Here is a 13169-nt window from a genome sequence, read left to right on the forward strand (position 1 = left end):
AGCAATAGCTTGTCAAATGCAAAGATTGTTTTTTTTCCTTAAAATTTTGATGTTGTAGTAATTTTCTTTAAAAACTAAATTCCCGCTTTATTGCGATAACATTTTCTTAACATCGTTTTATCCTAATCACACAAGTAATGATAGTTACGGGCCTGAAAATGTGAGACATAAAAATGAAAAAAATACAAAATTTCGCAAAATAGAAAAGAAATCTAAATAAAACTATTAAAAGAAAAAGTTTCCGATTTTACTGTACATTTATTCTTGGGTTTTGAAAAATGCAAACACGTGTTTCGGGCACAATATGTATCCTTCTTCAGTGCTGGCTTTGCACTAAATTGTTTCGCTTAACTCTATAGTCTTTTATATCATAGCCAATTAAACTAATCAACCTAATAACTAATATTCAATTACCTGAAATTATGGTGCCCTCTTTATTATTTACCTTGTTTACTTGGAACAAGCTAGATGAACATCTGGGCATGCCGGTGTTCGACAGCCAGCCGTTAGTCTATTTAAATATTTCCAAGCTTGCTGCGGCATCTAGTTTGTGAACTTTATGTATTTTTTGTATGTCCACGTTAGGAAATGTTAGGACCGCTTTCCACTATATGTTCTGCGACTGCAGATTTGATGTCTAGATTTCATATACATATATGCTATATGGACATGGATAGGTTCTGAAAACGAGACCTGTTTCACTTTTCAGAGCTCATATTTTGATCTCTTGCTCTATGTTCTGTCCAATATTACATATAGGACCAGTTTGGAAAAGGACTAATTGAGGCCTTTCTTTTGACACACCACATGACCATACTCTGTCGAAAAAATTACACCCGTCTTTCGCATGTACGGTGCTTAAACTAAATACAAAATTGTAGCACTGGTTATATGTAAAGGGATTCTCAAACCATGCCTTCTCACCCAACATATCCGTTTAGCGGTTTCTGAGCAAACTAAGTGTGACAAAGAGACAGGCAGAGAGACAGACAGATAGAATCGATTTTAATAAGGTTTTATTTCACAAAAAAACATAAACTTCATATATAACATTGGATATAAAAACCAGAAAAACCTGAATAAAAACTTAAAATAAATTAAGCTAAAACGAAAACATCAGTATAAAAGCCACAATCAAAAAGAAAAAAAGGAAATTTTTTAAAAGAAGAAGCGATTAATAAAAAATGGTAAGGACAACCTTAAACGTAAGGATGAAAAAAATGACAATTTAAAGGAAAATACTAATGCTACAAATTAAAAGTAATAAGAATAAAAAAATATAAATTAAATTAAATAAAACCCGCGCCTTTCTTCATGAGCTCACAAGGTCCGGTTCCCAAATGAACAAGGATAACTTTGGCCGCTTAGCAACAATTGAAGCAATTTGTGTATGTGTCCTAGTATCTACAAATGCACAGTTTACAAGCGACATAAAGAAATTTCTGGATTTTCCCAAATTTCACAGTAACGAAAGAAATTTATTTTGCGCGGGCATTGACATCTCGACGCACAACTTTTCTGTCCTGTCCCTTTTTCAGAAAAATCATCCATGAATTTACCCTCCGTTCAAATTTGCACGGAAAGAAGAAAGAAAAGTACATAAAAGAAACTAACACGTCCAACTCAATACCGTCCTCCATATTTCAAGATGTGGTTCATAGGCAGCTAGATAATATTCGCCATTATTTCCTGTATCCTTCATTCCCTCGGATTGCTGTATTCCACGATGATGGACCATTCGTTGTTTCAAAAGAAATTACTTTGCTAAATTTTTTGTGCATGCTAGGCGGGTTACCCGTAAAGTCCACCACAATATTCTTTCGCTTCTATCACCGAAAACTGTTCTGTCTGGATGCTCTATTGGGATTCGTGGAGCAATCTGAGAAAACTCCGCTTGTTCCTCGCATAAGTTGCATTCTGGACACGTCTGGAGTAACTTTCGCCATACCGTCGTAACGGACAGCATACGACAGAAAGTTTCTTTAGTGTGTCCAGAATTTCAACTACGGGTTTCACTGGGGTATGAGTTCAAGCTCGGTCATAAAGCAGCGGAGGCGACCAGAAACATTAACAGCACATTTGGAGCTGATACGGTAAGCGAACAAATCACACGGCGGTGGTTCGAAAAATTCCGGTCAGGCGACGTAAACCTTCAAAGTGAGGCACATGGACATCCAGGACCATCGATGGAAAACGACGAGCTGCGGGTGCTAGACGAATCCAACACACGTCAGTATGTGAGAGACATTGCAGAGAAACTGGGCATACACTATTCGACAGTTTCCCGGAACTTGCAACAATTTGGAAAGGTGAAAAAGCTCGACAAATGGGTACCGCAAGCCCTTACGGAGCAAAACATGACGCTTCTAATGACCATTGCAGTTCTTTACTCTCCCGCAACAGAAGCAACCCCTTTTTGCACAGAATAGTGACATGTGATGAAACATGGATATTATACGACAATCGTCACCGATCAGCGCAATGGCTAGATGCTGATGAGCCACCGAAGCATATGCCGAAAGCGAGCCTCCATCCGAAGAAGGTAATGGTGACAGTTTGGTGGTCTACAGCTGGAGTTACCTACTATTGTTTTCTGGCACCTGGAGAAACGATAAATGCACAGAAATACTGTGCTCAACTCGAGGAAATGCACCAAAAATTGAGTATTCAACCGCCGAGATTGGTCAACAAAGATGGTGTAATACTCCTTCACGGCAATGCACGACCTCATGTATCCAGAACAACGGTTCAAAAGTTGAAGGAATTGCAGTATGAGACTCTGCCTCATCCACCATATTCACCGGACCTTTCACGAACCGACTACCACTTTTTCAAGCATTTGGATCATTTTTTGACGGAAAAACAATTTAGGAACGAAGAGGCTGCCAACACCCGAAAGTTGGACTTCTACGAAGCTGGTATACATGCTCTTGAATCTCGTTGGGAAAAGTATTTTGAATCGACTGGCACCTATTTTGATTAAATAAATAAATTTTTGTAAGCTTTACAGACGTTTCAAATTTTAGTACCAAAAGGGCCATTTCATTTGCAACAACTTAATAGTATATTACTATAATTTTTAGTTATTGACTGTAAAACCATTAAGTTCATCCTAAAACCATGTAATTGTGCAGCAATGTATAATATAGAGCATGATATACCAAGTTTGGTGGAAATCGCACTATTATTAACAAAGTTATAATAGGTCAAATTTGTCGCTTCTGTGCAAATTCAAGACTTTGAATGTCAATATCACGCGAAAGTGGATATTCTCACATTCATATATTACGTGCAAGGTACTAATGGAACAAATGTCCACTCAATTGTTTTTATGAAATAAATACACATACCTGAAGCATTCGGTTTCCCGACTTGTTTTTTATTTCGTTAGGCTTCCGCGAATCCCCTTTGTTTGTGTAATTATTTTCAAGATCACTCAAAGAACGCCCACCCCCCCACATTCCCAAGCCTAACTAGTACAGAGGAGTGCAAGCACGCATCGACAAAGCGCTTGGATGGAGCTTCAGTATTTGCGGGCATACCTTCACGGCCATTTTAGCCACTCGTAGGCTTTGGGATGGCCCTCCTCTCTAGATCGTCTTCGGCCACTCAGGATGGTCGAATGATCATCCACAAGTCAAGAAAGTCATTACAATTTAAATAATAGAAATTTACCTTTCGGCAATTCCATCTATTGTATTATTATTCGCGTCCTCTTTCTACTGGTGCGCCTCCACAGTATGCAAAATGGTATCATACAATTTATTATGCTCGTATTTTCGCTAGCAACGCCTCTTCATTTGTAGCACAAGAAGATCATGATCAAATTTTCCAAGGGACACTGTTCTCAGCCATAGACTTGAAAGCAAGATCAAGCCGAGGGATCTATAGGTATTTTGAAAAAAATCATCTGCTGTTAGAGGAAAAGTACGAGGTGTCGCTAAAGTCAAATTAGTTTTGAAAATTATTGAATTTTTAAAAGAAAAAACTTGTAACCAGATTAATGTTGTCATTTATGAGAAATGATTGCTGTCCGTAAATGACGAACGAAATGCTCTCCAAAAAATAAAAAAAAATAAGCAATAAATTCGAAACTCAAAAATACCCAACACAAAAAAGCTACATCTGATTCTTCTCAAATTGCAAGTACGTCACAAACGCTTGACCTAATACTCGTGCATGCTTTTGCCGTTGCAAAAATTTTCCATCTTAACACAGTCATCAGTAATATTTTCGCATTATTCAAAAAATTACCTGAAAGTATAAGCAAAGGTATGCAAAAAAAACTTTTCTTGTTCACCAAAAATATTTTGAAAAAATGCCAAATTGAATGCGGCATTTTGTTCTAATTGGAAGGCGAAATAGCCAACGTGACCAACAAATTATTGAAATGTGCATTATTAAAAATAAATTCTTATTTTAAGCGTTTTAATTATGTGTGTATTTTAAAGACAAGTTTAGGAAAGTAACCAGAAACTGTCGGGAAACCGTTTCACAGCAGAAAGAGCCATTTATCAAGTGATTCTTGTGATAAATCATTAGTAAAACAAATCGAATGGGAAGGAAGACAACCGCATTCCTTTGATCAGACTTTTGATTAAGTGTTATTTACTTTAAGCAGAAGTTTTCATACAATATCCGCTGTTTGAAGACTTCATCAGAATAAATCTAAAACGAAGGACTCAAGACAGAAAACTTATGAAAAAGTCGAATCTGTTGGTACAACACACGTAGACCTTCAAGAAACACACAAATTTTCTTAATTTTCGGGGCAGGTTTCCAGAAGGAAAGCTAAAATTTGAAAAAATTGGATATCAAGAAAATGTCTTGAACAAAGCCTAAAAGTTAGATGCGTTTTGAAGGAAGCAAGATAGATTTTGAATAATGTTTCAATAAAATAGTTGGATAGGACCTTTATAAAGCCAACCCCAATGATCAAATCTATTTAAAACTCCAATTTTTGATGACTCCCAATAAATTCTACTGCATATTATGTGTCTCCCATTTTCCTATTTGTGTTCGAACTTTCGTCATAAGCGTACGAATACTGGTCGTAATTTATATCTTCTACACACTGACCTACGTTAAAAATACCAGAAGACAAGAGCTACTCGTCTGAGAAATAAAAATGAAGATGAGAAAATGCCAGGATAAGTGAAAGACCCAATCGTTAGCTCGAAGCTTAGAACTTGAAATGTTTTCAGAATCGAAAACTCTCTACTTTCTCCCATTAGCGTCATCGGCCCAAAGCTTTGACGCTAACGCGTTGTGGACCACAAAGACACACGAACGGAGATAAATGAGAATTTCAAATTCTGGTTGCATGTAGAGGGGATTCAGACATAGATCTTTCAGAGATGCTAGGTAACAACAGCCACTAGAATTACGCTATTTTAATTTACGGCGCACGTGGGGCCATAAATGAATAATTTTTTGGCTATTGATCAGTACAATCACCTAAATGTTGGCAGGTCTCAGACCGGAGAAAAAAGATCTCTTTTTGAATAGTGATTGAGTAATACTCAAGTGACTAAGCGATAACCGGAAAAGGATCACGTTTTTCAGAACTGATTTGGGGCATACTCCGATAGTTTGTTTCATTACCCCGAATCTGAATGTAATTTTGCTGGAAAAACGGGAAGCGGCAAGAAAACACTACACGAAAAATTTCAAGTCAACGAAAAGGAATTCCAAAGTGGCTGGAAGAAGGAACAATTACTCGCAAGGAGAATATTGGATGTTGTAGAGTGAAAACAGTAATTAAGAAGAGACGGTTCGTCGAATACTAAATCAAAATAAACTTCCTCTAAAGACATGCAGAACTTCTATGAAGAATGACACCTCTCTCCCAATTAGGGATAATCTTCAGCGAAATGATCATAAACTTAGGAAATAGGAAAATTGTTAAATAAACAGCTTTCCAATCCAATGCACTGGTCTAACAGGCAATCTTACCACCTGCATTGATTGGGAGCAATGAAATCTTTGAAAAATTAGGTACTACCGGGCGAATGGATAACAAAGTAGAAGTGGCTTGACTAAGTAACACCAAGAGAAATAATGGTGGTCATTGTAGTAAAGATTATCACGAACTCCGTCGAATGGAGAAGCGACTTCACAGACGGAAAAAGGAAGCCTGGGAGAACCAACAAGTCTATGAACTAGAAAAGTACAGGGAGCAACCGCACCAGGCGCGCAAGTTTTACCAACAAGTCAGCAGGATAAAGCCTTATACACCTCGATGCTCATCCTGCCGAGACAAAGAGGGAAATCTGATTTCCGACAGAATGGGCATATTAGAGCGATGGGTTGTTACTTTGATGAGCTACTGAACAACCAGAACATCGGCGAGTTGGAGGGCCCGCCCTCGTCTTCTTTTTCTACCATAGGTATTGCCCTTATAGACTTTCCGGGTGGGATCATCCTCATCCATACGAATTAAGTGACCCACCCACCGTATTAAGCCGGATTTTATCCACAACCGGACGGTCATGGTATCGCTCATAGATTTCGTCGTTATGTAGGCTACGGAATCGTCCATCCTCTTGTAGGGGGCCAAAAATTCTTAGGAGGATTCTTTTCTCGCGGCCAAGAGTTCACAATTTTTCTTGCTAAGAACCCAAGTTTCCGAGGAATACATGAGGACCGGCAAGATCATAGTCTTGTACAGTAAGAGCTTTGACCCTATGGTGAGACGTTTCGAGCGGAGCAGTTTTTATAAGCTGAAATAGGCTCTGTTGGCTGACAACAACCGTGCGGCCATTCACACAGTTAGGTTAAGGCTATATTCACCATCGATTTTATGAAAATCATTGCTCCATTTTCAAACAGCAATAGAATCGTCTTCCCGCCTTAATGTGTGATCTACCCACTGCCCCCTCCAAATTCCGAAACCTATGCACCATCCAAGTTCTTCGTTTAATATAGTATCAGGTCAGCATACTTCCATGATACGTTGTGTTCACGAAGGTCGAGAGTTTTCAAGTGACGGTGGAGGTCACTTTCTATGTGCTACTCCCAAATAAGAACACAAAAAGAACAATAGCTCGTACCGGTCTCAAATTATTCTTGACATTGAAATAACTGCATTTCTAAATTTTGCAGAAAGCAGCGAAAGCAGATCTCAATTGGGGGTCAAACAGATGTCATCAGCGTAGTCGAGATTTTTAAGGAAAGATGTTATCATCCATTGACCTCCTCTACATTCTCCGGGCAAAGCAGCATGAAGAACGTCACTGATAACAAAAAGAGATAATATCGGTGACAAAATACAACATTGACAGGCTCTGCTTTGCACTTCAGAATTTACTGAGATTCTACCTTAGTCCAGGACATGACATTTGACGTCATCATATGTCATTCCAATAAAAGCTTTTAGTTTTTGCGGAATGCCCCTTCTGTGGAAAGTACATCAGTGTATCTGATGTCTGTTCACGCTATAGAAAGCTTTCTTAAAATCGATGAAAAGCAGATGAACAGAAGATCTAAACTCCACGCACTGCTCCAAAATGATCCGAAGAGTGTTGAAGTGGTCAATGCAGGAGGATCCCGAACGGAAACCAGCCTCTGTCGATCAAACTTTCAAAATATTCTTTGACACGTTCCAGGATTATTTTAGCTGTTTTCTTTCCAGCGACAGTGAGCATACAAATGAGCATACAAGAATCCGTGACTGACATATGACTGTTAGCTCGCCTTTCCTGTTGCCCGTGTTCGAATTCAGGTCAGCTTCTGCTACGTAGGCCTGTCTGTTTGTCTGCCATACGCATCTTTCTCTGGAACAGCTGGAACTGCACATTCATGCAGTAATTGACACCGAATATAGTCATATGGGGTACTAAATGAAAAGTCTGGATTACGTCTCGATCAAGTGCAGGTTTTAGTTTTGACATCCTTTCCGCCACATATGTTAAGACGTTAGAATAAAATTATAACCGCTATTTGCCTGACAGTCGCTTTATTCTGTGAAAAGTCGTATTTTAAGCTGGTCGATTTTTTAATATTATTGTGCTTTTTGTGGTTTTTCTTGCCAAATTCTGGAAATTAAGTTCAGTAGTAAGTTTAACGGTACAATTTACTTTGCATATATAACTGTGTTTTATATTAACGGTAAATTAACTGGAAATGAGATATTGAGATAGAAAAAAAGATACAAGGTGTGTCCCTTTTGAAAGAGGGAATGTCAAGCTATGCAGCGATTCCCTCAAATGCCAGGGTTTCTAAGTCATCAGTGCCTAAAATTCAGTACTGTTCGTGAAAAAGCACACGTTTTCCAGAGTAGTCGAAAAAAATTCAGAGGAAATTTACAGACAATTTAAAAGGAGGACCGACTTATTTTACGAAAGGCTCTAGAAGGTCTAACTGCAACCTCTCAGAATATTATGTATAACGTGAGAGATGCCAGTATTGAGATATCTCATCATACACTACACAAGCGATTGTATGAAAATGGATTGAAATGTATGAGGCCAGTTAAAAGGCAATCTAAGAGAAGGGATGTGGCGACAGTAATTGTTGTGGGCCCACCTGCCCATGGATTACAATTCAAACTATTGGAAAAAGGAACATAGGTTACAAATAATTTTTTCTCGAATTTCACAGCCTGGTTAAAATCGGTTCAATGTCCGCCTGGTTCTTTTTCTTGTAAGTAGGTGGAAATCTCCAAAAGACTCTGGCCTGGGCACGCCACAGTGTGGGATTTTTACCAACTAAAACCAACCCGAATTGAATGCATTAATCAAGTCCACGATCACCGCCATCTAATATTTACTGGTAAAATTGCATTTTCGGCCACGTCAGTAACCATTTTGATGGCCCCAATGGTTGGTCTGGCTTTACCGAACCCATACTGCATACACAGGTGCCTGCTTTGCTTGGCAGGTCTAGCCACACCTTAATGAATGTTTGCTCATCCATTGCTTCTCCAGACCATCTTAGTGTTCTTTTGGATTTCAGCTTCCAGGATGCGGATGTCCTGCCCTGCGTCTTTAGTTGAAAGGTGATTGCCTGGTGATCATTGTACATAAGTCCTCGCTAATTTACCAGGACATATAACGTGCCAGCGCAGAGCTCGGTTTACGGCTCTCCTGCCCTGTCGTTCCATCTTTAGTTCAAACGTGATTGCCTTGTGGCTATACGTGAAATCGTCACTAACTTGCCCGGACATATTACATACCAGCGCAGAGCTGACAAAAGTCAGATCCACAATTAAACTAGATCCCTCTTTCCTATAAATGTTTGCATCACCTTCGTTGGCCAGAATTGTATCCAATTGGGCGGATGCTTCTAATAAGCACCGCCCCCTTGTGTTAGTTCCTTTGCTGTCCCACTCGATGACCCATATATTAAAGTCACCGGCGATCGACTTTAGGCTTCATGGGTTGCGAACAAGATCATCTAACTGGTCTACAAATTCAAGTAGTGTGAGCTTCGTTAGGGCGTAGCAGCTATATACGAACATACCGCTTATTTTTGCCCACACAAAAGTCGCTAGCTGCCTGATCCCTAATAATAATAGTAACCGTTGTACTCTACAGGATTACATTACCCTATAGGAGGCAATGTGGCCAGTATTGCGCTAACCCGAGATTATTACCTCGATTTGACTCAGGTACTTATTTACAGCTGAGTCGACGCATGCGCAAGCAAATCCTGTGCGACCCTGCAATGACTGAGGTTTATTTGTATTAATCTCATTTTTTCACTGCAGTTAACGCCTTCCTAAATTCTGGGCATTTATCACTTCCAACAAATATACCAGTTATCTCATCCTTTTTTTGCAAAAAAAGCATTTGAGTTTCCAATTGCACTCCTTGACAATATGTCCTTTTTCCCCACACCGTCGACAACGATCGGACCGATCGAAGCCGCTGGTGCATGCCGTTGCGAAGTGTCCGAACATCAGGCATTTGAAGCACCTCTTTAAGGAGATCTGTTCTCTTAGTTGGCAGACAACCCATTCAATCCGAAACTTCCCACAGCCAACAACTTCTGCGCTGCTTCCACTGGCAGTCGCATTTTGGCCGTTTGAATACCGCTATAAGCTTTTCTTAGGTTCACGATGGATTCTTTCCCGAATTCCTCCAACTTGAATTGTTGTTTCAAGGCAGTGAAGATCTCTTCTCTGGATATTATCCCATCGAGATCCGTGCACTGTATGTATAATAGATCTCATGTTTTTGAGAACGTACCGCGACATTCTCCCCAATTGAGTTTATAACTTTGTTACGAAAGCCGTCAGTTATTCGCATGCTGGATTTTTTCAACAATAATTTAGGTCGAGGTCAGATTTTACCTTTTCCAGTATCTCCGCATGCTGGAGATTAGAATTGCGACTGAGCGAATTCGCACCTTTGGTTTCTTATTACTTTTTTGTTTACGACCTAGCCCATCCACCGGTTTTACTTTCCTTTGGTTTCGCTTCGCTAGCCGTCATTCCTACTTCAAGCACATGTTTTCCCCCTTCTGAACTTTTAGTTCCGTTTGTTGGATTGACCAAAACGCCTTTCTTCCTTCTTAACTCCTGTTGATTCTCTAAAGCTTCCCCTTCTTTGTCCCGCACTATCGTCGTCTTAGTTTTGACATTTGTTGAAGAGACGAGGAGACGGAAGTGGCGATTTCATTCTTGAAAACTACCCTACGGAAAACTCTGTAAAAAAACCATGAAGCTGCCGCTATATGATATCCAGGCCTCAAAATGCCGTATCAATATCTACTCAAATTAAGTTATCATAATAATAAAATAATACCACATTTTTGGGGGAAATTGAGTAGAAACCTCTTTTATACTAGAGCTCCGAAGTAATATAGACTATGGTATAAAACATGATATCTTCAATTTTGATCAAAACCATACTATTACTAACAAATTTACAGTAGCTCAAAGTTGTCTTCTTGATGTAAATTTAAACTTCACACAAACTTCACACAAACTTCACACAAAATAATGCCTGCATGCAGGGAGTTCATTGACTGCATACGTCTACCACATTTCATCCCAATAAGTGCAGCCACTTCCGAGAAAAAGGTTTGTGACAGGCAGACAGCAAACCGAATTTAATAAGATTTTGTTTTTACACAAAACCTTAAGACTAGATCCTTGAGAAAATCCCACCAGCTAGAATCAGATAATAAATAATTTATCGGAAAGTTCAGGAATTTGAGTATTTTATGATGCCATGGACTTTGAACACATTAATCTTCATAGGATTCCAAAAATACTTAAAAAAATTTAATATAATGGCCATGGCGCTGTGTAAATTATAATTTCAGGTAATTCTTGGATTAGTTTCACCCCGCGGTAAGTACGTATAATAAAGATAGATAGAGTGGGGATATAAAATCTACAATTTATTGATTATAAAGAATAAAGAAAATATACTAATAATTTTTTTTCAGCGTGGTGTCATATAAAAATTTGATGCGTACAATTAAATAGGAGGAATTTTTCATTGGCCATAATGGCACCACAAAAGGTTATCGAATACGAAGTACATCTTTGCTTTCGGTGAAGAAAAATTTTGCATCTTCATGTGTTAGCGACCAAAGGAGTTTCTGGTCGCATTGCGAAAAATAAACTAAAAGAAAATAACCTAAGAATGAAGTCCTAATTCTGGAGCAAAATTCCACCTTGCGACACCTCAGTGTATCGATTTATATTTGACTGTGCAATTCCAAGCAGATGCCAAGTTATTTTCCAATAAACGCTCCTAAATGTTCTTGTTTACGGATTCTCCAGATGTCTCAGGTGGGCCGGATCGCAGTTGAATTAAAGTTGAACTCGTTACCGTCAATTTATGCATCCATTTTGTTATGGTGTGGACTTTCAGAGTTTGATTTCTGCTCCATATATTATATTGATTACTATCTATTTGCTTAAGTTTTCCCAAAAACAGCAAAACTTCAATAAACAACAAATAGAAAACATTGAAACTTCTAACAAAGCGGTGATCCCACACAGCTTGATCCAAAACCTCAATTAGCAAAGGAAAATAATTAAAAAATTCAATAAAAGCTTGGATCTCATTAAAAACATTGCTGAATCATTTTGATTAACGACTTTGAATAGTATAATTAGAATTTGCGTTGCAGAAAATAAAATTCTCGTCCAGAACCTATTTTTAGAGGGATTGAATAAATTACACCTTTATAAAAAAAAGTCGGTTGGAACTATTCAGTCACATCCTCCCCCCTGAATAGTGTTTCATATTTCAATGTACTTTCAAACATTGAACTAGGATTGCAAAAACATTGATCTAATCGACGGGAATATTTTTTTTTTTAAAAAAATGCACTTTGTGGAGCTGTTCTAGTAAACTTGCTATTTGATTTGTCAAGAAAAATATTGTTCTCTGTTTAACAAAAATTTAAATTTATTTTTAAGGCTAACACAAAAAATACAATTTATTCATCTTAAAGCTAATAAATTGAATAATATGTGTATTTGAAGATATGATTATTTTTATATTTTACAATTCTTTTATTCTTTTTGATGAATGAAGAGCGAAATGAAGCCACCAATACCAACATTTCTCCTTTTCATCCCCACTAACATCAATTGTTTTCGCTCTGGAGTATCTCCAGTCGAATCCCGGAGTACCACAGTCATGTTTCGAGGATATTCTAACTTCTTGTTGCCTATATACATATGTAATACATAACCGGGTTACCAATAGAATCAAGAACTAAACCGTGCTTCAGGAGGAATGAAGCTTGTCATGAGAGTTTTTTCGAAATATCTGTCATTTGGGTAGAACGGATGCGATACCCAAAGATTCGGAATCAATCTAACGATAACTATGTCGATTCTCGTCACAGCAGCAGCTGCGTACACCCCCTCATTAATTACATAATGTTCATAATTTGACGAAGCAGTCCTGTTAGGCCCCGTGAAAGCGCGCACACACTTGATTTCAAAAATCCTTATTTTCTCCATCTGTCTAGCGCTCAAATTAAACTAAACAAGAAACCTGTAGGTGAGTACTGGTCTAACTAGAGTAAGGTAGCAAATGATATTAACCTTTCGGCTAGGATGTGGGGTATAAAAAAGTCTTCAAGGAGACATGAATGCCTTATGAGCGCTTTCTAGCGCAACTTTAACGTGCTCCTTAAATTGGAGACGTTCGTCAAGACGCACAACCATGTATTTAACATACTTCTTTTGAGGGGTG

The sequence above is a fragment of the Hermetia illucens genome, chromosome 1 (assembly GCF_905115235.1).
Source record: "Hermetia illucens chromosome 1, iHerIll2.2.curated.20191125, whole genome shotgun sequence".
Classification (NCBI taxonomy): domain Eukaryota; kingdom Metazoa; phylum Arthropoda; class Insecta; order Diptera; family Stratiomyidae; genus Hermetia; species Hermetia illucens.